A 27,788-nucleotide genomic window follows, 5' to 3' on the forward strand; every position below is an offset into this window, starting at 1 on the left:
GCAGACTCAACAGCCTTTGTTTCTCAAATGACTGCCTCGCCTGGTTCACCAACTACTAGTCAGACAGAGTTCAGTGTGTCAAATCGGAGGGCCTGTTGTCCAGACCTCTGGCAGTCTCAGGCCGACTCTTTTCTCTGTATATATCAACAATGTTGCTCTTGCTGCGGGTGATTCCCTGATCCACCTCTACGCAGACGACACCATCCTGTATGCATCTGGCCCCTCTTTGGACACTGTGTTAACTAACCTCCAAACGAGCTTCAATGCCATACAACACTCCTTCCATGGCCTCCAATTGCTCTTAAACGCTAGTAAAACCAAATGCATGCCTTTCAACCATTCGCTGCCTGCACCTGTCCGCCTGACTAGCATCACTACTCTGGACGGTCCTGACTTAGAATATGTGGACAACTACAAATATCTAGGTGTCTGGCTAGACTGTAAACTCTCCTTCCAGACTCATATTAAACATCTCCAATCCAAAATTAAATCTAGATTCGGCTTCCTATTTCGCAACAAAGCCTCCTTCACTCACTGCGCCAAACATACCCTCGTAAAACTGACTATCCTACTGATCCTCGACTTCGGCGATGTAATTTACAAAACAGCTTCCAACACTCTACTCAGCAAACTGGATGCAGTCTATCACAGTGCCATCCGTTTTGTCACCAAAGCCCCTTATACCACCTACCACTGCGACCTGTATGCTCTAGTCGGCTGGCCCTCACTACATATTCGTCGCCAGACCCACTGGCTCCAGGTCATCTATAAGTCTATGCTAGGTAAAGCTCCGCCTTATCTCAGCTTACTGGTCACGAAAACAACACCCACTTGTATCACGCGCTCCAGCAGGTATATCTCACTGGTCGTCCCCAAAGCCAACACCTCCTTTGGCCGCCTTTCCTTCCAGTTCTCTGCTACCAATGACTGGAACGAATTGCAAAAATCGCTGAAGCTGAAGACTTATATTTCCCTCGTTAACGTTAAACATCAGCTATCTGAGCAGCTAACCGATCGCTGCAGCTGTACATAGTCCATCTGTAAATAGCCCACCCAATTTACCTACCGCATCCCCATATTGCTTTTATTTACTTTTCTGCTCTTTGCACACCAGTATTTCTAATTGCACATCATCTGCTATTTATCACTCCAGTGTTAATTTGCTAACCTGTAATTACTTCGCTACTATGGCCTTTTTTTTCTATTGTGTTATTGACGCTTGTTTATTCCATGTGTAACTCTATGTTGTTGTTTGTGTCGCACTGCTTTGCGTTGATGAGAACTTGTTCTCAACTAGCTTACCTGGTTAAATAAAGGTGAAATAAAATTTAAAAAATTAAAAGTTAGTCTTGTCTCATCGCTGCAACTCCCGTACGGACTCGGGAGAGGCAAAGGTCGAGAGCCGTGCGTCCTCCGAAACATGAACGCAAACACGACCACGCTTGACACAATGCCCGCTTTACCCGGAAGCACAGAGAAGCCAGTATTTCAGTACTGCTGTCTGAGCATGGATAGGGCTCTCGGTTTATGTCTATAGGTCCAGTGTGTGTGTGTGTGTGTGTGTGTGTGTGTGTGTGTGTGCTCATGTGTGTGTCGCCCAAACTCCATCCCACCCCACCTGTCATGCCGTGCCTCCCTATATGCCTCATTACCTCTGAAAACACACATACACACAGGTCTTCTATTAGGATGGAGTGAGATTGCATGAAACATGGATTGCCTCAATTTAAAATGTGACTGGAGTCATAAATCACAGACACATGCAGTGACGTACAGAGGCACACAAACACACATGTATGATATATACATGTACCACACAGAGTCATAAAACACATACTGGTCATGTACCAACACACACAAACACACTCAAACTGGACCAACCAGAGGGTGTTGGTGCGTGCTTGGCGGTGTGTGTGCAGGTTTTACAGACCACAACACTACGCAGGGATAGAGAGCAGGGTAGAAAACGGGTCACTCACTCACTGTAGATGTTATAAATCCAGAGAGAATAGAGAGAGTTGTGAAACACACGCTACACACAAGCACGCTCGCACGCACGCACGCACACAAACACACACACACAAACACTTTTAGTCCGGGTAGCTATTTGGTTAACTATTTAACTAACTATTAAGCAGTCTTATGGCTTGGGGGTAGAAGCTGTTCAGGTTCCTGTTGATTTCAAACTTGGTGAATCGGTACCGCTTTCTGTGCGGCAACACAGAGAACAGTCTATAACTTGGTTGGCTTTAGTCTTTGACAATTTTTACGGCATTTCTCTGACACCACCTGGTATAGAGGTCCTGGATGGCAGGGATCTTGGTCCCAGTGATGTACTGGCTGTATGCACTACCCTCTGTAGCACGTTGCGGTCGGATACCAAGCAGTTGCCATACCAAGCGGTGATGCCTGTCAGATGCCCTCAAAGGTGCAGTTCTAGAACTTTTTGAGGATATGTGTGGAGTGCAACAGAGATTGTGTCCTCTGTGGATCTGTAGGGATGGTATGCAAATTGGAGTGGGTCAAGGGTGTCTGGGATGATGGTGTTGATTTGGCCATGACCAGCCTTTCAAAGTCATTTAGATAGGTTACTTTTGCGTTCTTTGACACAGAGACTATGGTGGTCTGCTTGAAATATGTAGGTACTACAGACTGGGTCAGGGAGAAGTTGAAAATGTCAGTGAAAACACTTGCAAGCTGGTCAGCGCATGCTGGTAATCCGTCTGCCCCTGCGGCCATGTGGATGTTAACCTGTTTAAAGGTCTTACTGACATTGGCTACGGAGAGCGTGATCACACAGTCGTCTGGAACAGCTGGTGCTCTCATGCAATGGTTCAGTGTTGCTTGCCTCGAAACGAGCATGGAAGGCATTTAGCTTGTCTGGTAGGCTTGCGTCACTGGGCAGCTCACGGCTGGGTTTCTCTTTGTAATATGAGATAACTTGCAAGCCCTGCCACATCCGACAAGCGTCAGAGCTGGTGTAGTAGGATTGGATCTTAGTCCTGTCTTTTACCCATCTTAATCTTTTCTTTTTAATGGCCAGTCTGAGATATGGATTTTTCTTTGCAACTCTGCCTAGAAGGCCAGCATCCCGGAGTCGCCTCTTCCCTGTTGATGTTGAGACTGGTGTTTTGCGGGTACTATTTAATGAAGATGCCAGTTGAGGACTTGTGAGGCATCTGTTTCTCAAACTAGACACACTAATGTACTTGTCCTCTTGCTCAGTTGTGCACCGGGGCCTCCCACTCCTCTTTCTATTCTGGTTAGGGCCAGTTTGCGCTGTTCTGTGAAGGGAGTAGTACACAGCATTGTACGAGATCGTCAGTTTTTTGGCAATTTCTCGCATGGAATAGCCTTCATTTCTCAGAACAAGAATAGACTGATGCGTTTCAGAAGAAAGGTCTTTGTTTCTGGCTATTTTGAGCCTGTAATCGAACCCACAAATGCTGATGCTCCAGACACTCAACTAGTCTAAAGAAGGCCAGTTTTATTACTTCTTTAATCAAAACAACAGTTTTCAGCTGTGCTAACATAATTGCAAAAGAGTTTTCTAATGATCAATTAGCCTTTTAAAATGATAAACTTGGATCAGCTAACACAACGTGCCATTGGATGATGATGCGGATGATGGGCCTCTGTACACCAATGTACAGTCCATAAAAAAATCTGCCATGTCCAGCTGCAATAGTCATTTACAACATTAACAATGTCTACACTGTATTTCTGATCAATTTGATGTTATTTTAATGGACAAAAAATAAAAAACAAGGACATTTCTAAGTGACCGTTAGTGTATCTAGAATTATTGTTTGGATAATCGTATTTACTATTATGTAATGATTTTTTTACTTTACATTTCTTTTTCACTCTTTATGCAATGAGCAATACAGAGAACACCGGAAGAAGAATTATTATTGAATTACCAAAGTGAATTATTGTAATGTTTGTTTATGTGTCAATTAATCCCATAAGGGATGGGTTGCCAATTTGCAATTTGACACGAAAAAAAAAAATTCATTCATTTCATTCATTCATTCAGAATTGGGTTTCTCTTTTTATTCCCCCCCTTCAGTACCTTAATCTCTTCTGACACCCATCTGAACCCATCACGTTCCAGGGCTGTCCCCCTCTCTGCCAATCCCTCCATTCTCCTCCTGCTGTGTTACGACCCAGCTAGCACATACCATTCTGAGAACCATATGTTTCTTACAGCTTGGTGAGAGTGTGGTTGGCAGGATAGTTGCTTTACTTTGGAACATTCTCAGCACATTTAAGTAACTTGAAAACTTCATTGTCTTGGTATTTCATTCCTTTAACAGAACATTTCCAAAATGTTCAAAGATGTGTCTGAGAGTGAGTATACATGTGAGTGTGTGTGTGTGTGTGTGTGTGTGTGTGTGTGTGTGTGTGTGTGTGGATGGTATTATATTCTGATTTACAGCCAGATCACCTAGGCTCATTATTCCAGAAATGATACAGTATAACGCACAGCCTTAAACATTCTCTTTGAAGTGGCAATACAAACACACCTCTACTGTGAAAACACACACTCACTCTTTCTCTCTCGTTCTCTCTCTTTCAATTTAAGTGGCTTTATTGGCATGAGAAACACATGTTACATTGCCAAAGCAAGTGGAAGAGACAATAAACAAAAGTGAAATAAACAATCCCTCCCTCCCTCCCTCCCTCCTGCACCCTATCGCCCCCTTTCTCTCCCTCTCTCTCTCTACCACACCCTATTGCCCCTTTCTCTCTCTCTCTTTCTCTCTCTCTATTTCAAACACGCCTAACACACAAAAACACTCATATATCTTCCACTCTCTATATCTTCCACAAACACACACATTGTGTGAGACTGCTTACTATGCCATAGCACGCACACATCCATCCCCTGAGTATTATATGGTAGGATCAGGGTGTAACCTGGACACTGGCATCATCGTTAGCATCGTTAGCTGCTTTAATCCATTATCACCTCTCTCTCTTCTCTCTCCCTCCACCAAGGCTAATTCCATGCTGTTGGGTACCCAGTCATTATCGCGCCTCTCCCTCCCTCCCTCCCTCCCTCCCTCCCTCCCTCCCTCCCTCCAACAAGGCTAATGCCATGCTGTTGGGTGCCCAGTCATTATCGCCTCTCTCTCTCTCTCTCTCCCTCCCTCCCTCCCTCCCTCCAACAAGGCTAATGTTATGCTGTGGGGTACTCAGTCATTATCTCCTACCTAGATCTCTCTTCTCTCTCCCTCCCCCTCTCTCTCTCCCTCCCTCTTCTCTCCCTCCCCCCTCTCTCTCTCTCTCTCTCTCTCTCTCTCCCTCTCTCTCTCTCTCTCTCTCCCTCTCTCTCTCTCCCTCTCTCCATCTCTCTCTATTTCTCTCTCTCTCTCCCCCTCTCAGTCTTTATCACATACACAGGGAGGAGCAGAGTATGACTGGGAACAGAGACATCTCACAGAGGCAGGGACAGGGACAGTGGCAGGGAGGGGTTGTAGAGGCAGAGAGAGGGAGTAGAGGCAGAGGAAGACAGAGAATAGAGACAGAGGCAGGGACAGGGACAGCGGAGGGACAGGGACAGTGGCAGGGAGGGGGAGTAGAGGCAGAGAGAGGGAGTAGAGGCAGAGAAAGACAGAGAATAGAGACAGAGGCAGAGACAGGGACAGAGGCAGAGACAGGGACAGAGGCAGAGACAGGGGCAGAGAAAGAGGCAGTGACAGGGACAAAGGCAGACACAGAGGCTGAGACAGAAAGACATGGCTGAGAATGAGGTAGGTGGAGAGAAATAGAAGCAAAAAGGAGATAAACAGACAGAGACAGAAACACAGTCAGAAACCGAGTGGAGGCAGAGATAAGGACAGACAGGAACAGATACAGAGACGGGAGAGACAGAGACAGATGTAAACCGCCACCAATCCCTCTGGATTAATCAAATTCAATCTCTTCAGTAGATAGATTCAATTGAGATAACAGAGAACAGATAGGATGGAAGCATTAGTCAATGAGGCGATCAAGTGAATGTAACGAGATGATAGAGTGGAGAGAGACGAGATATAAACACATGATTGGATGCTGACGACTGATGGAGTGACTCAGTAGAGTGTGTGCGTGTGCACGTGCACAGGGTTTATGTGTGCGCCTATGTGTGTTCGGGACATCTCTGTAAATTAAGTGTGAATAATGCATCATGCAGTGAGGAGGAAAATAAATCTCTCTGTTTACTCTGCATTAGTGATGACTACACAATATAGTCCAGTTTAACACAGCATTCACTATGGAGCATCCCCAGCTTGCACATTCGGTTCTTTGGAAGTTGTGGGAACATATGTTTTTGGTTTTACATTGGTTGTGGGAACGAAGCCATACGTTTCCTGGCCCTTTTTTAAAATCCAAGCACAGATAGGACACATGGAAATAGGGCTGTGGCGGTAACGAAATTTTGTCAGATGGTGATTATCAAGCAAATAACTGTCATTCTCACGGTAATTGACATGAATTAACATAAACAAATTTAGCATCTCCTGGCTTCTACACATGGCCTACAAGCCACTGACGCAGACCATTGGAACATCTACATTTTAAAAAGTATAATAAATCCATGTAATATAGTCTACACCTTCACAATAAATCCATTATTTCTTTTAGACAGGTCAACAGAAACAGAAACATGATATAAAACACTACATGAAATGTAGTCTATTTCAGAAGACCAGAATAGCATACTCTGAGTTGTCTTTATGTTAGGTCCTGATCTGGCTATGCCAAACGGCTGTGGGCTTCACTAGTTCATTTAGCAGACAAGATTTGCTTGGAATTCCGTGGCATTATTTTATAGTATGAAGAATACAACTGAACAAAGCTGAATAAAATATAATTAATATTTTCTCCAAACGATTTGAAGGAGTGTGGCTATTCTGTGTTGAGCGGTTAACAAAGAAATAGGAACTCCTACATGCTTAAGTTAGAGTTATTAATGTCATTTTAGTTGTTCTACAAACGTTGCTCTGTTTTGATTTTTAATACATTGTAAGGCTGCATGATGCGACTAATGATGATTTGAAAAAAGTAGCTTGAAAGGCATGATTTGACAAGCACTTGATAATGCTGTGCCCTTGGCCCAGAGTGCTGCGTTGTGCCTTCCCCCCTGAGTGCTGCGCGCTCTGAAGCACCTCTCACTCACATGGCTCTCCATCACCTGATCGGGTCTTTCTCACAGGTACACCTCACACCTTTCTCCGAGGTGCATATTGAAGATATCGGAAGAACTGTTCTCATTTACTTTTCATCAGCCAACAAGATGAGTAGGCCTAACAAACAGCAAAAGTACTAGCCTATGTCAATCTACTATTCCCCATAATACAAAACCTATTATATTCTGTGTGATAGATCCCAAATGAATACAACCACTAGCATTCCAAAACCCTTTTTACACAATGTGGCTGACACAACAGATCAGAACATTATACTTTAAATGTTGATCAACTATTAGGCTATTTCTTCACATTGTAAACACAGCAATGTGTACATGGCAGTAGGCTATAAGCACAAATGTTCCATTACCAGAAAACACCATTATCAAACGTGACCGCAAATGTGATTATGCATATAATGCTTTATTATAAAGCTGCATATAATGGTGAAAATTATCTTTCCCAAACGTGAAACTCAAGCGCTGCTTATGTATACCAGTTAGGCTCCACACCCCTTCTAAAGCGGATTAATGTTATTTGGCCACTTTAGTTGTGATACAGACCTTATCAAAACATATAGGCCTATGGGCTAGGCTACATGAGGTGTGATACAGACCTTATTAAAACATATAGGCCTATGGGCTAGGCTACATGAGGTGTGATACAGACCTTATTAAAACATATAGGCCTATGGGCTAGGCTACATGAGGTGTGTGACTATGATTAGAAAAAGTAGGAAAAAAAGCATTGTTTCTTGACTTGTGAATGATGCCCAGCATCATTCACAAGTGATAATATATAATTCACAACTGATAGGCCAATATTGTCAACCATTAGTCTATTTTTTATTTAATCTTGTCTTTACATATACTAAATAATATGTGTGAAATTTGTTTTGATTTAGAATGGACCATTATCATGCACCTGTATTGAAATAGGGGCAGCGGGAAAAAAAATATGTAATCTATGCACTTAAATAGCAAATGGAGGACGCATTTTCCCCTGGTTTATTTTCATGTCAGCCAGGTAGGCTATACTCCTGCTGTAAAGATAAGCAATGTGCTTGTCATGCCTGCTCCCGTTCTCCCCCCCTGGCGCTCGAGGGCGCAAGGCTCCCCAGCATTACGCACTCCTGCCACCATCATTACGCACACCTGCCTTCCCAGTCAAGCGTATCAACGGTTATTGGACTCACCTGGACTCAATCACCTCTGTCATTACCTCCTATATCTGTCTGTTCCCCCGCTCTGTTCCCTGCTTCAGCATTGATTGTCATATGTCCTTGTATACCTGTGTGCTGATGCTGGTCCTGTCTTGTTCCATGTCTGTTCCGATTAAATGTTTGACTGCCCCGTACCTGCTTCTCTACTCCAGCATCGGTCCTTACAGTGCATAATATTAGGAATGTTGAGAAATAAGTATAGTAGGCCTAGCCTATAGAAAGCTGATGAGAACCCCCTATTTTTAATAGAGGCCATCACTGTTTTCTCACGCAATTGCATAGCCTATAGAAAAATTGCGCAACATGAGCTCATGAAGTGCTTCATTTGATTTTTTATTACTTTTACATTGATGTCAGAGTGATTAGACGGACAATAGAGTGCTGAGTACCAGTCAGTTAGCAAGTTTGGTAGGTTACTAATGACCATCAGCAGCATCAGAGCTTGAAGAAGCCTAATTACCGTGACTAAATGGTCATGTGGAATTTAACTGCCTTCATGACTCGTGACCGCCGGTGTGGTGGTATATGGTCACCGCAACAGCCCTACATGGAAATGCATTTCCTTAGGCATTAATCATGCCTTGGGACTAAACACCTCCCTCTGCAACTGGATCCTGGACTTCCTGACGGGCCACCCCCAGGTGGTAAGGGTAGGTAACAACACATCCGCCGTGCTGATCCTCAACACGGGGGCCTCTCAGGGGTGCGTGCTCAATTCCCTCCTGTACTCCCTGTTCATTCATGACTGCACGGCCAGGCACGACTCCAACACCATCATTAAGTTTGCCAATGACACAACAGTGCTAGGCCTGATCACCAACAACGACGAGACAGCCTATAGGGAGGTCAGAGACCTGGCCGTATGGTGCCAGGACAACATTCTCTCCCTCAACGTAATCAAGACTAAGGAGATGATTGTGGACTACAGGAAAAGGAGGACCGAGCACGCCCCCATTCTCATCAATGGGGCTGTAGTGGAGCAGGTTGAGAACTTCAAGTTCCTTGGTGTCCACATCCCCAACAAACTAACATGGTCCAAGCACACCAAGAGGGCACGACAAAACCTATTCCCCCTCAGGAGACTGAAAAGATTTGGCATGGGTCCTCAGATCCTCAAAAGGTTCTACAGCTGCACCATCGAGAGCATCCTGACTTGTTGCATCACTGCCTGGTATGGCAACTGCTCGGCCTCCGACCGCAAGGTACTACAGAGGGTAGTGCGTATGGCCCAGTACATTACTGGGGCCAAGCTTCCTGCCATCCAGGACCTCTATACCAGAGGGTGTCAAGGGAAGGCCCTAAAAAGTCTAGGCCCAAGAGGCTTCTAAACAGCTTCTACCCCCAAGCCATAAGACTGCTGAACATCTAATGAAATGGCTACCCAGACTACTTGTATTGCCCCCACCCCCCTTTTATGCTGCTGCTACTCTCTGTTATTATCTATGCATAAGTCACTTTAATAACTCTACCCACATGTATATATTACCTCAATTACCTCGACTAAATGGTGCCCCCGCACATTGACTCTGTACCGGTACCACCTGTATATAGCCTCAGTATTGTTATTTTACTGCTTTAATTATTTGTTACTGTATTTCTTATTTTTTTAGATATTTTTCTTAAGACTGCATTGTTTGTTAAGGACTTGTAAGTAAGCATTTCACTGTAAGGTGTTGTATTCAGCGCATGTGACAAATACAATTTGATTTGATTTATTGTGACACGACATCCGTGAGATTCACACCTATAATCTTCTGTTCTCTATCTATGGAATTAGTCCACTGCACCACCAGGATGGAGCTAACATGCCATGTTTTTTTACGCATACAAAGCTGTTCACTTCAAAGGAAACAAGTATGCATTAAGATCAGGTGCGCCCAATTAGTGGGTGCACCCATCCCACCCACTTAACAAGATAGAGGACAGAGATAGTTTTGTTGATGCTGAGAACAGAACTAACCTGTTTTTAAATGACATTCTTAGAATGTTCTCTGAACATTACTTAAGTTTCTTAACGTTCTCAGAACAATTTGAGAACATTACTGTAAATTGAACTATGAGGAAATCTGTTGGAAACCTTATGCTGAAGTACTGAAATTCCCACAGAAGAATGTTGTTTCTTAACGTTCTTGGAACAATTTGAGAACATAATTTGAAATAGAACCATGAGAAAACCTGTATGAAACGTTATGCTGTAGTACTGAAATTCCCACAGAAGAATGTTGTTTCTTAACATTCCTTTAGACTATAAGAGCCATTCCCAATGCCAAACCAGTTGGAAATGTTCCTAGAACATTACCAACATTGAAATTAAATGTAACCATGTTTGAACTTTTAGGAAACGTTCTGTTAAAGTAATGAAATACCAAGAAAATGACGTTTTTAAGTTAAAGTAAATGTGCAAAGAATGTTCCAAAGCCAAGCAACTATCCTGCCAACCACACTCTCACCAAGCTGTAAGAAACATACGGTTCTCAGAATGTTATGTGCTAGCTGGGTCGTAACACAGCAGGAGGAGAATGGAGGGATTGGCAGAGAAGAGGACACCCTGGAACGTGATGGGTTCAGATGGGAGCCGAGGAGGTGTGTCAGAAGAGATTAAGGTAGTGAGGGGGGGAAATAAAAAGAGAAACCAAATTCTGGAAGTGAGTAAGTAGTGTAGGAACATCATGTACACCAAACGACATTATCTGATGAGGGTCTGATAGACTACACACACACACACACACACACACACACACACACACACACACACACACACACACACACACACACACACACACACACACACACACACACACACACACACACACACACACACGTGTTAGATTTACCGGGATATACCGTCCAAAACCACTCCCTTTTACTGGGATAAATAACTGCGAGAAACTGGTAAATTATAATACATTATTTATATGAACAGCATAGTGTGAAATGGAACTGTTAAATTTACACAATATCTAAATATGGCTTCTCTACGGCTTCTGCATGATGAATCAACGCTCAGGGTGGGGTCAGCGCAGTTCACAATGCATGTAGACCTACGTATCATCTCATCATGGTAGCTTTTTATCTTGTAACATATAGTCCTACATTTGCTGCAGCATAGCCTATGCTACAGTAATATAAAGACCGAAAGCGCGTCTAATTTACCCATCTCCACCTGGCTTTCGGGGGCCACCTTATTTTTTAATTGTAAAGATTATACTTGTTTTAATTGCAGCTGCACTCGAATATTGTGGTTTTCTCTCTCTCTCCATCAACTTTACTAAAATTGCATCCAAAATAGATAATCCTGTTCTAGATTGATTTATAGACCTATATATAGATGTCCTAGCCTACCTTTTTCAGGTAATACATTTAATGCAGTATTAACATTATATTTAGCTTATTGATGATGGGTTATGCATAATAAGCTTCTAACTTACAGCCTCTGTCTCTTCCACAATACGCAAGCACCCGTGTTCAGCTGGCCTCTCCTTAAAAAACGATACTTAGCTCTTGGAGTCCCATGCAGGAAAAGATAGACTAGAACGCCTTGTTGGACATTATTTTTTTAGCATATCTTATACCAATATACTATTTGAAGAGGGACGCAAGCTCTTTTTTGCTGCATGTTAAATACAGCAGCCAATAGAACTCTTGGGTAGTTTGAAAGAAGAGTGAATGGGCGATGGTGGTAAGCTATAGAAGAGTGAATGGGCGATGGCGGTAAGCTATAGAAGAGTGAATGGGCGATGGTGGTAAGCTATAGAAGAGTGAATGGGCGATGGCGGTAAGCTATAGAAGAGTGAATGGGCGATGGTGGTAAGCTATAGAAGAGTGAATGGGCGATGGTGGTAAGCTATAGAAGAGTGAATGGGCGATGGTGGTAAGCTATAGAAGAGTGAATGGGCGATGGCGGTAAGCTATAGAAGAGTGAATGGGCGATGGCGGTAAGCTATAGAAGAGTGAATGGGCGATGGAGGTAAGCTATAGAAGAGTGAATGGGCGATGGCGGTAAGCTATAGAAGAGTGAATGGGCGATGGCGGTAAGCTATAGAAGAGTGAATGGGCGATGGCGGTAAGCTATAGAAGAGTGAATGGGCGATGGTGGTAAGCTATAGAAGAGTGAATGGGCGATGGCGGTAAGCTATAGAAGAGTGAATGGGCGATGGCGGTAAGCTATAGAAGAGTGAATGGGCGATGGTGGTAAGCTGTAGAAGAGTGAATGGGCGATGGTGGTAAGCTATAGAAGAGTGAATGGGCGATGGTGGTAAGCTATAGAAGAGTGAATGGGCGATGGTGGTAAGCTATAGAAGAGTGAATGGGCGATGGCGGTAAGCTATAGAAGAGTGAATGGGCGATGGTGGTAAGCTATAGAAGAGTGAATGGGCGATGGCGGTAAGCTATAGAAGAGTGAATGGGCGATGGCGGTAAGCTATAGAAGAGTGAATGGGCGATGGTGGTAAGCTATAGAAGAGTGAATGGGCGATGGCGGTAAGCTATAGAAGAGTGAATGGGCGATGGCGGTAAGCTATAGAAGAGTGAATGGGCGATGGTGGTAAGCTATAGAAGAGTGAATGGGCGATGGCGGTAAGCTATAGAAGAGTGAATGGGCGATGGTGGTAGGCTATAGAAGAGTGAATGGGCGATGGTGGTAAGCTATAGAAGAGTGAATGGGCGATGGCGGTAAGCTATAGAAGAGTGAATGGGCGATGGCGGTAAGCTATAGAAGAGTGAATGGGCGATGGTGGTAAGCTATAGAAGAGTGAATGGGCGATGGTGGTAAGCTATAGAAGAGTGAATGGGCGATGGTGGTAGGCTATAGAAGAGTGAATGGGCGATGGTGGTAAGCTATAGAAGAGTGAATGGGCGATGGTGGTAAGCTATAGAAGAGTGAATGGGCGATGGTGGTAGGCTATAGAAGAGTGAATGGGCGATGGTGGTAAGCTATAGAAGAGTGAATGGGCGATGGTGGTAAGCTATAGAAGAGTGAATGGGCGATGGCGGTAAGCTATAGAAGAGTGAATGGGCGATGGCGGTAAGCTATAGAAGAGTGAATGGGCGATGGCGGTAAGCTATAGAAGAGTGAATGGGCGATGGCGGTAAGCTATAGAAGAGTGAATGGGCGATGGCGGTAAACTATAGAAGAGTGAATGGGCGATGGTGGTAAGCTATAGAAGAGCGAATGGGCGATGGCGGTAAGCTATAGAAGAGTGAATGGGCGATGGCGGTAAGCTATAGAAGAGCGAATGGGCGATGGCGGTAAGCTATAGAAGAGCGAATGGGCGATGGCGGTAGGCTATAGCAGTTATTTATTCAGACCCATAACCATTCAATCTTTGTGAAGAGAAGTGAAAGGCTTCTGCATCTAATTCTAGTCCTATATTATTCAACAATTTCATTAGAATGATGAAAATAAGGTCAACAAAATGTATTTCATTTAACTGTTTCAAGTGAAGAAGGACTGAAGCAACAATAGAGAGAGAAAGAGGATAATAACATTAAGGGAAATATTATTAAAGGTATAAATGTGTCAGCCTACTAATTATACAAATAGGCCCTATTATATTTCAAAATCAAATTCGCTAGCCTATACTTGTAACTTTGTAGGCCGCATGTACTGCACCAGAATTGCAAGTTGTCTTCTGCTACATCATGGTTTGAACGCTGTGTGCAATTCCAGTCCATATAATACAATACAGTACAGTAATACAGTTCCCAGTCAAAAAGACTAGCCTACTGGAGCTAGTTTCATGTATTTACCCAAGAGAGCATATAGCTAGCTACATCTATGGGCTTTTCTGTTTTTCTGTTGTGCGTAATGTGCAGTAGCCCATATATGTATATGTATTGTATTTCTAACCTGTACCCTGCACATTGACTCGGTACTGGTACACCCTGTAGCATTGGTAGTGTTATTTTATTGTGTTACTTTTTATTTTATTTTTTACTTTAGTTTAATTAGTAAATATTTTCTTAACTCTCTTTCTTGAACTGCATTGTTGGTTAAGGGCTTGTAAGTAAGCATTTCATGTTAAGGTCTACATGTTGCATGTCACAAATACAATTTGATTTGATTTAGATTTGATAATGGCACAATCATTTGGGCTTTATTGGGTTTGGGCTCATTAAATGTCATTAATGTAGGGCTCATAAAATGTGTTTAATATATGACTCATCAGGCTCAGCTAGCGTCAGGTTAGAATGTTCATGCTGATCAAAGCTCTAATCAAGTCCACATTAACAGTATATGTGTCATGTCCTAACCAGTATAAGGGGTTATTTGTTATTGTAGTTTGGTCAGGACGTGGCAGGGGGTGTTTGTTTAGAGTGTTTCGGGGTTTGTTGGGCTATGTTCATATTTAAGAGGGGTGTTTGTTTAGAGTGTTTCGGGGTTTGTTGGGCTATGTTCTTTGTTAGTCTATTTCTATTAGTTCTAGTATGTCTATTTCTATGTGATGTTTATTGGGTGGACCTTCAATTGGAAGCAGCTGCTCCTCGTTGCTTCTAATTGAAGGTCCTATTTAAGAGAGGTGTTTTTTTATATGGGATTTGTGGGTAGTTGTTCTTTGTATAGCTGTATGCTTACAGGACTGTTTGTTGGCGGCGTTGTATACTTTTGTTTTTCCTTCTTTCTGCCAAATAAAAAGAAGATTAGTATACACATTCCCGCTGCGTTTTGGTCAAATCCATACGACACCCGTGACAATATGCTTTATAATGCTTTTGAATTACACTTCTGGTTTTGGTGGGAAATACTGGGTTAGCCGGGAGAAAAGTGATTTATTGTCGGGATGGAACATTTGTCAAATATTCAACCCTAACACACACACTATCCACATTATCCATTAACGTCATTAGAACGATTACTCTGGCCACCGTGCTGCTTTAAATCTGCATTTCTTGCTGTTTGGGATTTTAGGCTGGGTTTGTTTATAAGCACTTTGTGACATCTGCTGATGTAAAACGGACTTTATAAATACATTTGATTTGATCTTCCTAACCAGGTCGATATCAGCTTCCTATAATATCCTCCACTTGGCAGCTAGCTGTGAACCAAGACACCATGATGGTGTACTGTAGTAGATCCATCCCATAAAAAATACATGACTGTAACAGACACGGGCTACCTCACTGCTTCATTCTGTAGTCAATGGCAACATAAACAATGACAAAGGAAGAAGAGACATATAGTAAACAGCCCACTTCAGCTACTAGCTTATTTCATTCATATAGTCTACCCTTTTTTTCTTCATTTTCTCTCCATCATTGACACACTGACAAAGATAACGCATTTTATTTATCTTTCATTTCTTCTCTTCATTGTCTTTCAATTCTTTAGCTGTTATGTGTCAGTACTGACGACAAAGACAGTTTAGCTTGCTAGTTTTCTGCTTTGTAGTCTAATCAATGCTGTTAGCCTGTGGTGGTGGAGGGGGATAATCCCATCAGGAACATCATGCTAATGGCTGACCTTCAAATGCCAACCTGTGTCTGGGGCTGGTCTGGCCACATGTATAAATGTATGATAGAGACAGATTGGATATGCTAAGGAATGGGATAAAGAGACATGCACATTCACACATACATAAACATGACACACTACGCATTTGCATACACACACAGACACACACACACACAGACACACACACACACACACACACACACACACACACACACACACACACACACACACACACACACACACACACACACACAGACAGACCCCTCAAGGTTAAGCAATGGTAATGTTCTCCACCCTCCTGTGCTTGTTAATAGTAAATGGACTAGATGGACTAGCAAGCATGACATGGTAGTAAAGTGACATGGTAGTAAAGTGACATGGTAGTAAAGGGACGTGGTAGTAAAGTGACGTGGTAGTAAAGTGACATGGTAGTAAAGTAACGTGGTAGTAAAGGGACATGGTAGTAAAGGGACGTGGTAGTAAAGGGACATGGTAGTAAAGTGACATGGTAGTAAAGTGACATGGTAGTAAAGTGACATGGTAGTAAAGGGACATGGTAGTAAAGTGACGTGTTAGTAAAGTGACGTGGTAGTAAAGTGACGTGGTAGTAAAGGGACATGGTAGTAAAGTGACGTGGTAGTAAAGTGACGTGGTAGTAAAGGGACATGGTAGTAAAGTGACGTGGTAGTAAAGTGACTTGGTAGTAAAGGGACATGGTAGTAAAGTGACATGGTAGTAAAGTGACATGGTAGTAAAGTGACGTGGTAGTAAAGTAACGTGGTAGTAAAGTGACGTGGTAGTAAAGTGACGTGGTAGTAAAGTGACGTGGTAGTAAAGGGACGTGGTAGTAAAGTAACGTGGTAGTAAAGTGACGTGGTAGTAAAGTGACGTGGTAGTAAAGTAACGTGGTAGTAAAGTGACGTGGTAGTAAAGTAACGTGGTAGTAAAGTGACGTGGTAGTAAAGTGACGTGGTAGTAAAGTGACGTGGTAGTAAAGTGACGTGGTAGTAAAGGGATGTGGTAGTAAAGGGACGTGGTAGTAAAGTGACGTGGTAGTAAAGGGACATGGTAGTAAAGTGACATGGTAGTAAAGGGATGTGGTAGTAAAGGGACGTGGTAGTAAAGTGACATGGTAGTAAAGTGAGTCTTTGCCCTGATAAGACAATACCTTGGACCTGGGTCCTATCCTGTCAAAAGAATCTACCCCAATCGATCTACACCACCCTCGGTTCTAAGCTATCACTGTCTCATACCTATCACTGTCTCATACCTATCACTGTCTCATACCTATCACTGTCTCATACCTATCACTGTCTCATACCTATCACTGTCTCATACCTATCACTGTCTCATACCTATCTGTAGGAACAAACAGAGCAGTAGATCCAAGGCTCTGGGAAGGTACAGATTATCATGCTGTTCATAATGAGAGCCTAAACCACTGCAGCAGGGAAGTGAAGAGAGAGGATACTCAACACACTCAGAAAGGGATTGGAAAGCCATATATAGGAAACTGGAATTAAATAAAAGGGGGTGTGTTTCTTGAGAAATTTGGTGTCATATAATTTAGTGTAAGTGGCAGGAAAGGTCATCACAAAGATGACACCATCTTTGGCACACGCATGCATATGTCTCCCTCCCTCCCCTGATGTCCGTCTCTCTGTCTCTCATGTTGTGGTGTGTCCCAGGGTGCCTGTGCCAACATGCGGTGGCTAAAGACCAGCCACCTGGTGCTCTGGATCCCACTGTTCTGATCACGGGTGACCGGCTGATCCTAACCAGCTGCCACACTGTGCCCCCTCTACCTCAACGCACCATGCACACACACACACACACACACACACACACACACACACACACACACACACACACACACACACACACACACACACACACACACACACACACACACACGGAGTCCAATGGCGGGGAGCTTTACCCCACTCCAACCAACGCTTGATATTGTGCATGCTGATCTTAGGCTTGTGTAACGGCTGCTCGGTCATGGAAACCCATTTCATGAAGCTGCCGACGAACAGTTATTGTGCTGATGTTGCTTCCAGAGGCAGTTTGGAGCTCGGTAGTGAGTGTTGCAACCGAGGACAGATGAGGACAGACGGGGCAGCTCAAGCAGGAATGAAATTAAACAATCTGACTTGTTGGAAAGGTGGCATCCTATGACGGTGCCACGTTGAAAGTCACTGAGCTCTTCAGTAAGGCCATTCTACTGCCAATGTTTCCTATGGAGATTGCATGGCAGTGTGCTTGATTTTATACACCTGTCAGCAACGGGTTTGGCTGAAATAGCCGAATACACTAATTTGAAGGGGTGTCCACATACCATGTAGTGCATTGTCATTATGTGGGGATTTTATTTCCATAGTGAGCCAAATCTATTGGTTTTCTACCCAAAGTTGCAATGGATAAAAGAGTGTGGAGGTACAGCAAGAATAGCGGCATCAAAAACCTGGTCCTTTCACACTACTTCATAGTAAATAATGCAAGCAACTTCAATTACTAATTTCTATGAACAGGGGGAGAAAACCTCACCAGATTCACAGGGAATACATTACATAGTACGGAGAAGCAATACTCCAAGCCATAGCTTCATACTACTTGTCATACATAAAGAACTGATACTGTATACTGGTTGTTGCCGTGGGTGGCGCTGGACAATTCTTTGCGGATTCCTTATGTCTTACTCATTACTAGGAAGAAGGTTGGTCCAAATCGGATGTTGGGTACTATATTAATTTTGAATATTATCTGAATTCTGTCAATTAAAACGGACAATTTGGATGCAATCAATTAGCTTAATTTCTCAGAGATAAAATAATGTTCCAGGAATGCTAATCGTATTTTTTCATAACTACAGAAACGATTTCATAACAATCTGAGATGGTGGGTGTCGAAATCCTCTTTCTTGTGTTTTTTGAGGTGGAACAACCCACAGGGCATCCATCTGTCACAGCAGGACTGTTCACCATGGGGCCCTGCTACAGTACACACTGATACTCTCAAAGCTGTTTGGCTTTAGTGAGGGCAGGTGTGTCAGATGACCACATAAATCAGCAGACCATGAAGTGGTCAACAACACACCTTGATGGAATGTGAATGACCTTTCACCTCGACACACACACACTGAAAATGGGAACTCTCACACCATGACGCAAACCGATCCACTGGGCAGAGTTATTTCAAATCCTTTTAGGACGGCACCCAAACACACATTACACCACTCAGATTGCCGCTCTGAAAAGGGTTCCTGTTTTATTCATCATCAAAGAGACAGAACCGCCTCCACTGACAGCAGAACACAAACACTCCGTCTGCTTCCCAGAATGCAATGTGTGGGCAGGCGTCGCCCCATGGGGCTGCTGTCATGATGAACAGGGTCTTCAGACGAGTCAAACAGACAGGAGAGGGGTGCACACGCACACTCAAACACACACAAGCGACAAACACGCACATATCTGTAAACTTGACTAACTGGTAGACTGTGTGGATCACGTTGGCTGATGATGATGGTGATGAAGATGATTATGATAAGGCTGTTATCTACAAAGAACATTGAGTCACTTCCATTAGAGGACTAGTTCCTTGTCAATTTGCAAATTCTTCTATGGAAGACCTCAGAAACAGCCAAGGCAGGCTCTTTAGATCTTCCATCAAGGGCAGGTAGCCAAAACCCATTTCTATCTCTGACATCACGCTGTGTGCTGTGGAGCTGAGTTAGTCATCCTGTGAAAATGTGTTTGTTTGCTTCTTTCTCCTGGAATAGAGAAAAAACTCTTCACTTCCCTCAGCTTGTTTACCAGCTCTGTCTGTGTTTCAATTAACCCTGGATGTGATAGCTTGTTACTCAGGTCATCCAATTCTGCCGCTCTGTGCTCATTGGATAATGTAATTAACACTACACTTTCGTCTGCAGTGACACTGTGGTCCAAACCTCAAAGAAAGAGAGAGAGAGGATGTCACAGCAATTCCCTTTCAGTCCCCGGCTGCAGACAAAAATCTATTAGTAGTACAATTACTGCAGCCTCTCTCTCCCTCTCTCCCTGTCTCATCGCAGCTAGTCGGCAGGGAGAAACAGGCTTCCAGATCTGCTCTGCTCTGACAATGGTCTCGCTTTGGAGAGCGCTTGTCCTCACTTAAATGGCTGCTAGTGCTGTATTGTAGTTGAATTGTATTGAAAAGAACATAGGCGCACCGTGCACACAGTGCACACTCACTATCTGTAACACACACACACACTGTCTATAAGAAATGAATGACAAAATTGCATTTCCTGCAAGAAATGGAATACACGTACACGGCCCCTTGAATCAGACTGAAACCCACTGTCCCTATACCGTCCCACTGTCCCTCTCTTTCTCTCTCCATATCTTGCTCTTATCCCACCCTCTGTCTTGCTCCCTCTTCCGCCCTCCCTCTTCCCCTCCATTTCTAGCTCTTATCGCCCTTCTCTCTCTCGCTACTTCCTCCCTCCATGTGCCCTATGCTAATGACATTTTTCATGTCCATTCTAGTGTAGTAAGTTACACATGGCCTTGGCTTCACTGGTCATTAAACATGGTTAATAATAGTCCAGTGGCCTTCTTCAGTCCTGTCATCGGGCACTCACATACACACACACAGAGACAGAGACAGAGACAGAGAGAGGGAGGGAAGGAGGGGGAGGGAGGAAAGAATGAAGGAAGGAGGGTGGGTGGGTGGGAAGGAGGAGGGAGAGAAAGAGAGAGGGAGTGAGGGAAGGAGGGAGAGAGAGAGGGAAGGATGAGGGAGAGGGAGGAAAGTAGGAAATAAGGAGGGTGGGAAGGAGGAGGGAGAGAAAGAGAGGGAGAGAGAGAGTGAGGGAAGGAGGGAGAGAGGGAAGGATGAGGGAGAGAGAGAGATAGAGGGAGGGAGGGTGGGGAGGGGGGAGGGAGAGAGAGAGGGAAGAAGGGAGGGAGAGAATGAGAGAGAGAGAGAGAGAGAGAGAGGGAGGAAGGAAGACAGAGGTGGACTGCAGTGTACTGTACAGTAATGAATACAAATGTCTTCCTGTATTATCTGCTTCCTAACCAGTCCTAACCAGTAACCACCTCCTAGGTTGTGTGAAGGCAAATAACATTATTTCCATATGCATAGATGACCCATAGAAGATAAGGGAGGGTGTTGTGTATTACAAATGATTACTGGTTATCAAAACGCTGGCTGTCTGTTCACCCCTCTGTAAACTGTTGCATTTAAATGGGATATCATCATATCATTTCAAAAGGTGTTATGTGTGCAATAGCAGTCCCATTACTAAGGGGCTCATATAACTCCTAATAAAACTGAATACAGTTATTGGTCTGGACATAAATCAGTGTAAACAACACATCAACCTATTTTCATCTCTCCCTTTCCATCACTACCTCTACTCCTTCCTCGTTCGGCCTCTCCCTCCCTCCTTCTCTCTTGGTTTGACTAATGACTTCCACTGCTAATGAATGTTTCTTTTTTCACCGCTCCCTAAATACTCTTTGTATGAGGAAAGTCAATGAGCACGAATGCGGTCACACACATACGCACAACCATAAGCACATAGACAAAACACACACACAAATACCCCTGATGGTCTAGCAGCATTCACAGAGGCTAACTTCACGTTCCCATCCAGCAGGAGACATCACTAAGACCCTAGTGACTGACTCATCTCTTCTGGCCATCATTACCTGTCTGTAAAGCACCCAACTGGCTATACCTTATTAAACCACATCATTCTAATACATGAGACTCTCCATCTATATAGCAGCCAGCTAGTCTCATCTCACGCTGAACCACTTTAAGTGCTCAGCAGCTTAGTTGGTACAGGCAGGCAGGCTGTTTGGTGGTGACAGCTACATATTCATAATTAAAGGTTATATTGAGAGGATTCAGCCCCTGAGCTGAAATATTTCAACAGCAGAGAACTGAACTGTGAGGAGAGAAATGCCAGTTCTGAGCAGAACCTGACATTAATGTCATTTCATTACCATTTCATTACCTCCTCTCCTCCACTCCTCCTCTCCTCCTGTCCTCCACTCCTCCCAACCGTCACTCCTCCTCTCCCCCACTCCTCCTCTCCCCCACTCCTCCTCTCTTCCACTCCTCCTCTCCTGCCAACCGTCTCTCCTCCCAGCCGTCACTCCTCCTCTCCTCCACTCCTCCTCTCTTCCACTCCTCCTCTCCTGCCAACCGTCTCTCCTCCCAGCCGTCACTCCTCCTCTCCTCCACTCCTCCTCTCTTCCACTCCTCCTCTCCTGCCAACCGTCTCTCCTCCCAGCAGTCACTCCTCCTCTCCTCCTCTCCTCCACTCCTCCTCTCCTCCTCTCCTGCCAACCGTCTCTCCTCCCAGCCGTCACTCCTCCTCTCCTCCTCTCCTCCACTCCTCCTCTCCTCCTCTCCTGCCAACCGTCTCTCCTCCCAGCCGTCACTCCTCCTCTCCTCCTCTCCTCCACTCCTCCTCTCCTCCTCTCCTGCCAACCGTCTATCCTCCCAGCCGTCAGACCCCAATACAATACAGAAGAGGATATTACAATAATAAACAGGGACATTGGCGTGTGAGACTGGAGGCAGGAGGAGTGAATGGAGAACCCAGACACACACACACACACACACACACACACACACACACACACACACACACACACACACACACACACACACACACACACACACACACACACCATCATCTCATGTTCACCCAAGACCTTGTCACCACGACCGCTCCTGGTCCTGACCATACATGGTCAAGACAACCACAGCAGCGGTACAGTAAGTGGTTGACACAATGTCCAAGATCCTCTCAGAGAGACAGACAGCCATTACATTGTTCCTTTGGAGAGGCCCTGTCTCAGAGACTGAGGCACACAAGACCCCATATGCCCCTTTGAGCCCCTTCACCCACTCTGTCCCCTGTACCCCAGTGTCCCTTATCTTTCCCCTGTACCCTCTGTTACCCCTCTGTCCCCTGTACCCCTCCAGTACCAAGTACCTAATATCAAGGCACAAGTGATGTGGGCCCTTAGTGTTTTTTTCTCTCTCCCTGTCTCTGTCTGCAGCCTTCAGGGCTCTATAACATAACCCTCACCAGAGTAACATTAGAGTGGAGTACTCAGTCAACACACAGCGTGGGCAGCAGCACACATTTATATTGACATTTTAGTCATTTAGCAGACGCTCTTACCCAGAGTGACTTACAGGAGCAATTAGGTTTAAGTGCCTTGCTCAAGGGCATATCAACAGGTTTTTCACCTAGTCAGCTCGAGGATTCGAACCAGTCACCTTTCAGTTACTGGCTTAACGCTCTTAGCCGCTAGGCTACCTGTCACACCACAACAACACAACAACACAACAACACCAGCCACTTCTGATGTAATGAATGATTACTTTTCTTTTTTTCAATCTTTTTTTCATGTATCCTCCTATTATCTTTGTGCTCAGGTCTTATTTATGTTAAATTGTGATGCTATTTTGCCTATTGCTGTAAATTGCATTTTATGAAGAAAATTGTTTAATTAACATAGTGACAATGCAGACAAAACAACAACATTGTGCTTACACAAACTATCCATTAGTGGTGTGGTTGTGAAAATGGCTAGAGATAAAGTGTAGAGGGAAAGGAAGGAAAGAGCTCAGTACCAGATTGTGCTGGGATTGATTTTGTAGAGGATGGATATTAGTTGTGACATTTCAGATGAGACATAGCCAGGGACTGTGTGCTGACCTTTATACCGCTGATGTGCAGCGGCTCTAGTTGATGTTGCAGAATGTCTACTGACATGTTAGAATGTCTCTAGGAGTCTTTCTCTCGCTATGCACTCTATGTGCGAGTGCTATAATGCTTTCTCTCTTCTCACTCTCTCCATCTCCCTCTCTCTCTAATTCAGTCTCAGTGGGGTAGAGTGAGGAACCTCGGTACATCAGTTGCACATTAAACATTCATGTAGCAGCTTTGTTAGAGTGCAGGGGGGAGCGGTGGAGAGGCAGTGTTCTCCTGGTTGACACGGAATGGCCTCCGATCCCCACGGAGCCACACTGACCCAACACTGCTGCTTTTGTCTGAATGGAGGGAGAATGGTCAGAAGATGCAACTGAGTTCACCGCTCGGCTCCCCCGAGGTGTCTCATACGTCAACAGACAACATCTCTCTTTGTCTGAAACATAGCCATGTCATCACCACAACACAACACAATACCAAAGACTATTAAATATCAGCAACTTGTGTCATTGACTGAAAGGCTTGGTTTATTCTACAACAGCAAATCTGATACAGGCTTAATCCTGCCGGAGTCTATTCAAACCACCTTAAGCCAAACGGTCAAATTCTAGAATCTGTCCTAATGATGCATGGTACCATGGTGTACAGAGCCATAGAGAGAGAGATTGGGTGTCTCCCAGTGTCTGTTTCAGCATGTGACTTTGTAGCTGAGCACGGACCTCTCTGAGACATTAGACCGTAAGGAGAATTCAAGCAAAAAACACATCCACTTCCACATCATACCCAACTGCACTGACACAACAGCATGAGGACAACATGTATCTGGGGTGTGAAATAGTGATCCTATTTGGACTTGTCAACCATTGTAATGAGAGTCATTTGTGGTTTCCAAAACCTTGGATTTCTTATTGAATTGTCATCTAACGAACCATGGAAATGAAAGCCATTTCGGGATTCTTAATCCTTTGATTTCCTATTCAATTGCCATCTAACAACACATCAACATAAGCAGTCTACTGAGCACACCACGTTAATTCAACGTGGAAATGTGGGTAATATTTGGTAGAGACGTTGATCAATTGAGATTTCAACCTTTATTCACCTACTCAAAAAGACTGCCAGAAGTTGGTTGAATTCTCAATGTGTTATCACTATGTTTTTAACCATCTGAAAGCCTACAACCAAATTCCAATGGAAAAGCAATGTCTGATTTTTGGTTTAGTTGTCATCTAAATGTGTAATCACTGCACTTTCCACTACATAAAAGCACAACAAAGTTCAAATGGAAATACAATGTCAGATATTTTGTATGTACAACAACTTAATGTGTTATCACAGTGCTTCATCTAATAGCACAACCAAATGACCTGGATTGCAGATGAGATTACATTAAAAGTACATAGTGCAAGTGATCAATGCTGTTCGAGATTCTGTGAAGATCTCCGACCTTTGCATGCAATATTTAACATGCACGCATTCCATGATTACATAAAAAGACCATTTATAGTTACAGTAACCTCAATGTGGCCATAGATGTGTTATTCAGTTGAGGTAACACAGCAGAATATACATCTCCTTCAAATGTGGATATTTGGTTCCGTTGACAACCAAACACAATTCAATTTCCAGTTTGTCTACAAATTAACAATTGATATATTAGATTCACAACCACAGTTAAATGCACCTTAAATAACGTTTGATTTGATTTAGTCCTATTCTTTAACTTTAAACATATTCATTCTTAACTTGAAGATTCCATTTGAAATCAACCAAAGTGTAAAACCCTATAGGCCTACTGTATATCTACTGTCTGTTTTTAGTTGAACCCTGGATGGAACTGAAACAACAGCTGTTAAAGACTTCGCAAATGCTATAGGCCTAGTATCATTGATGATATACTGTATGGCTTATGAAGTATACATACATTTCATTTGCTCTGTTAAACCTACCCTTTGGAATGACTTTGAGAGCAGTGAATCTATTTAGTTATTAACAGATCAGTCAGGTAGTAGTCAGTGACTAATATCAAAGTTAAGCAGGGCTATTCTTAGTTAAAACCCAGGATGAGAGACCAACTGGATAGCTGTATACAGATCAACTCTCCAGTAGGAGGTGCTGTAGATAGATCAACTCTCTAGTAGGAGGTGCTGTAGTTAGATCAACTCTCTAGTAGGAGGTGCTGTAGTTAGATCAACTCTCTAGTAGGAGGTGCTGTAGTTAAATCAACTCTTCAGTAGGAGGTGCTGTAGTTAGATCAACTCTCCAGTAGGAGGTGCTGTAGATAGATCAACTCTCCAGTAGGAGGTGCTGTAGATAGATCAACTCTCCAGTAGGAGGTGCTGTAGACAGATCAACTCTCTAGTAGGAGGTGCTGTAGATAGATCAACTCTCCAGTAGGAGGTGCTGTAGATAGATCAACTCTCCAGTAGGAGGTGCTGAAGACAGATCAACTCTCCAGTAGGAGGTGCTGTAGACAGATCAACTCTCCAGTAGGAGGTGCTGTAGATAGACCAACTCTCCAGTAGGAGGTGCTGTAGATAGATCAACTCTCCAGTAGGAGGTGCTGTAAACAGATCAACTCTCCAGTAGGAGGTGCTGTAGATAGATCAACTCTCCAGTAGGAGGTGCTGAAGACAGATCAACTCTCCAGTAGGAGGTGCTGTAGACAGATCAACTCTCCAGTAGGAGGTGCTGTAGATAGATCAACTCTCCAGTAGGAGGTGCTGTAGACAGATCAACTCTCTAGTTGGAGGTGCTGTAGATAGATCAACTCTCTAGTAGGAGGTGCTGTAGATAGATCAACTCTCCAGTAGGAGGTGCTGTAGATAGATCAACTCTCCAGTAGGAGGTGCTGTAAACAGATCAACTCTCCAGTAGGAGGTGCTGTAGACAGATCAACTCTCCAGTAGGAGGTGCTGTAGATAGATCAACTCTCCAGTAGGAGGTGCTGTAGACAGATCAACTCTCCAGTAGGAGGTCCTGTAGACAGATCAACTCTCCAGTAGGAGGTCCTGTAGCTAGATCAACTCTCCAGTAGGAGGTGCTGTAGACAGATCAACTCTCCAGTAGGAGGTGCTGTAGTTAGATCAACTCTCCAGTAGGAGGTGCTGTAGATAGATCAACTCTCCAGTAGGAGGTGCTGCTCAGCTTAGTATTTTTTCTGATAGTGGATATAACGATGAAGATCTGACATTGTTTCAAAGGTACAAATTCAACATATTTTATACAATGTTTGTATATGTTGAAAATTGGTATACATGATGACATAATCCTGTGGTAAAACTACCCCTGAAAATCCAATGTATTTTCCCCGTAAATTATTTTCGCAAATCCAATGTATTTTCCAGGTCACAATACGTTAACAAATTACATTGAAACAACATTGATTCAACCAGTGTGTGCCCAGTGGGAGGGTTCTACAGAGCTGTACTGTAGGTCAATGCAACAGCAAGCCCATCAAACTGTGTCAGGCTGTGGGTCAGAAATAGCCCCTATAGGTCCCTATGGAGCCCTTATGCTTCTGTACATAACAGCTCACATAACAAAATGTCACACACAACTGCACAACCCAGCCATTCACAACACCATTCCGCGCACACACACAGACATGCACACACGCACGCACTCACCTCCACACACACACACACACACACAAGCTTAAAGCTTGTTGCTGAAAAGAAGGAGAGGAGAGAGAGAAGGCTGTTAAGAGCCAGTAGTGCATGTTTGTGATACCAGCTTCATATAGGCCAGAGCCCAAACAGACATAACGCCCTTCACTCCTCAAACTCACTGAAACACCCTGCTCACACATGTGCACGCACACACACACACACACACACACACACACCAGAGGAGGCTAGTGGGAGGAGCTATAGGAAGACCGGCTCATTGTAATGGCTTGAATGGAATCAATGGAACAGAATCAAACACATTGATTCCATATGTTTGATGTGTTTGGTACCTTTCCATTGATTCCATGTGTTTGATGTGTTTGGTACCTTTCCATTGATCCCATGTGTTTGATGTGTTTGGTACCTTTCCATTGATTCCATGTGTTTGATGTGTTTGGTACCTTTCCATTGATTCAATGTGTTTGATGTGTTTGGTACCTTTCCATTGATTCAATGTGTTTGATGTGTTTGGTACCTTTCCATTGACTCAATGTGTTTTATGTGTTTGGTACCTTTCCATTGGTTCCATGTGTTTGGTACC

General features: G+C 43.8%; 1 protein-coding gene across 4 annotated transcripts in view; it reads right to left on the reverse strand.

The window, feature by feature from the left end:
- The window catches only part of pde4ba (phosphodiesterase 4B, cAMP-specific a), a 338,452-nt gene that overhangs the window by 181,224 nt on the left and 129,440 nt on the right, over positions 1 to 27,788 (reverse strand). The window lies entirely within an intron of this gene.

Source organism: Salmo trutta, chromosome 22 (assembly GCF_901001165.1).
Source record: "Salmo trutta chromosome 22, fSalTru1.1, whole genome shotgun sequence".
NCBI lineage: Eukaryota > Metazoa > Chordata > Actinopteri > Salmoniformes > Salmonidae > Salmo > Salmo trutta.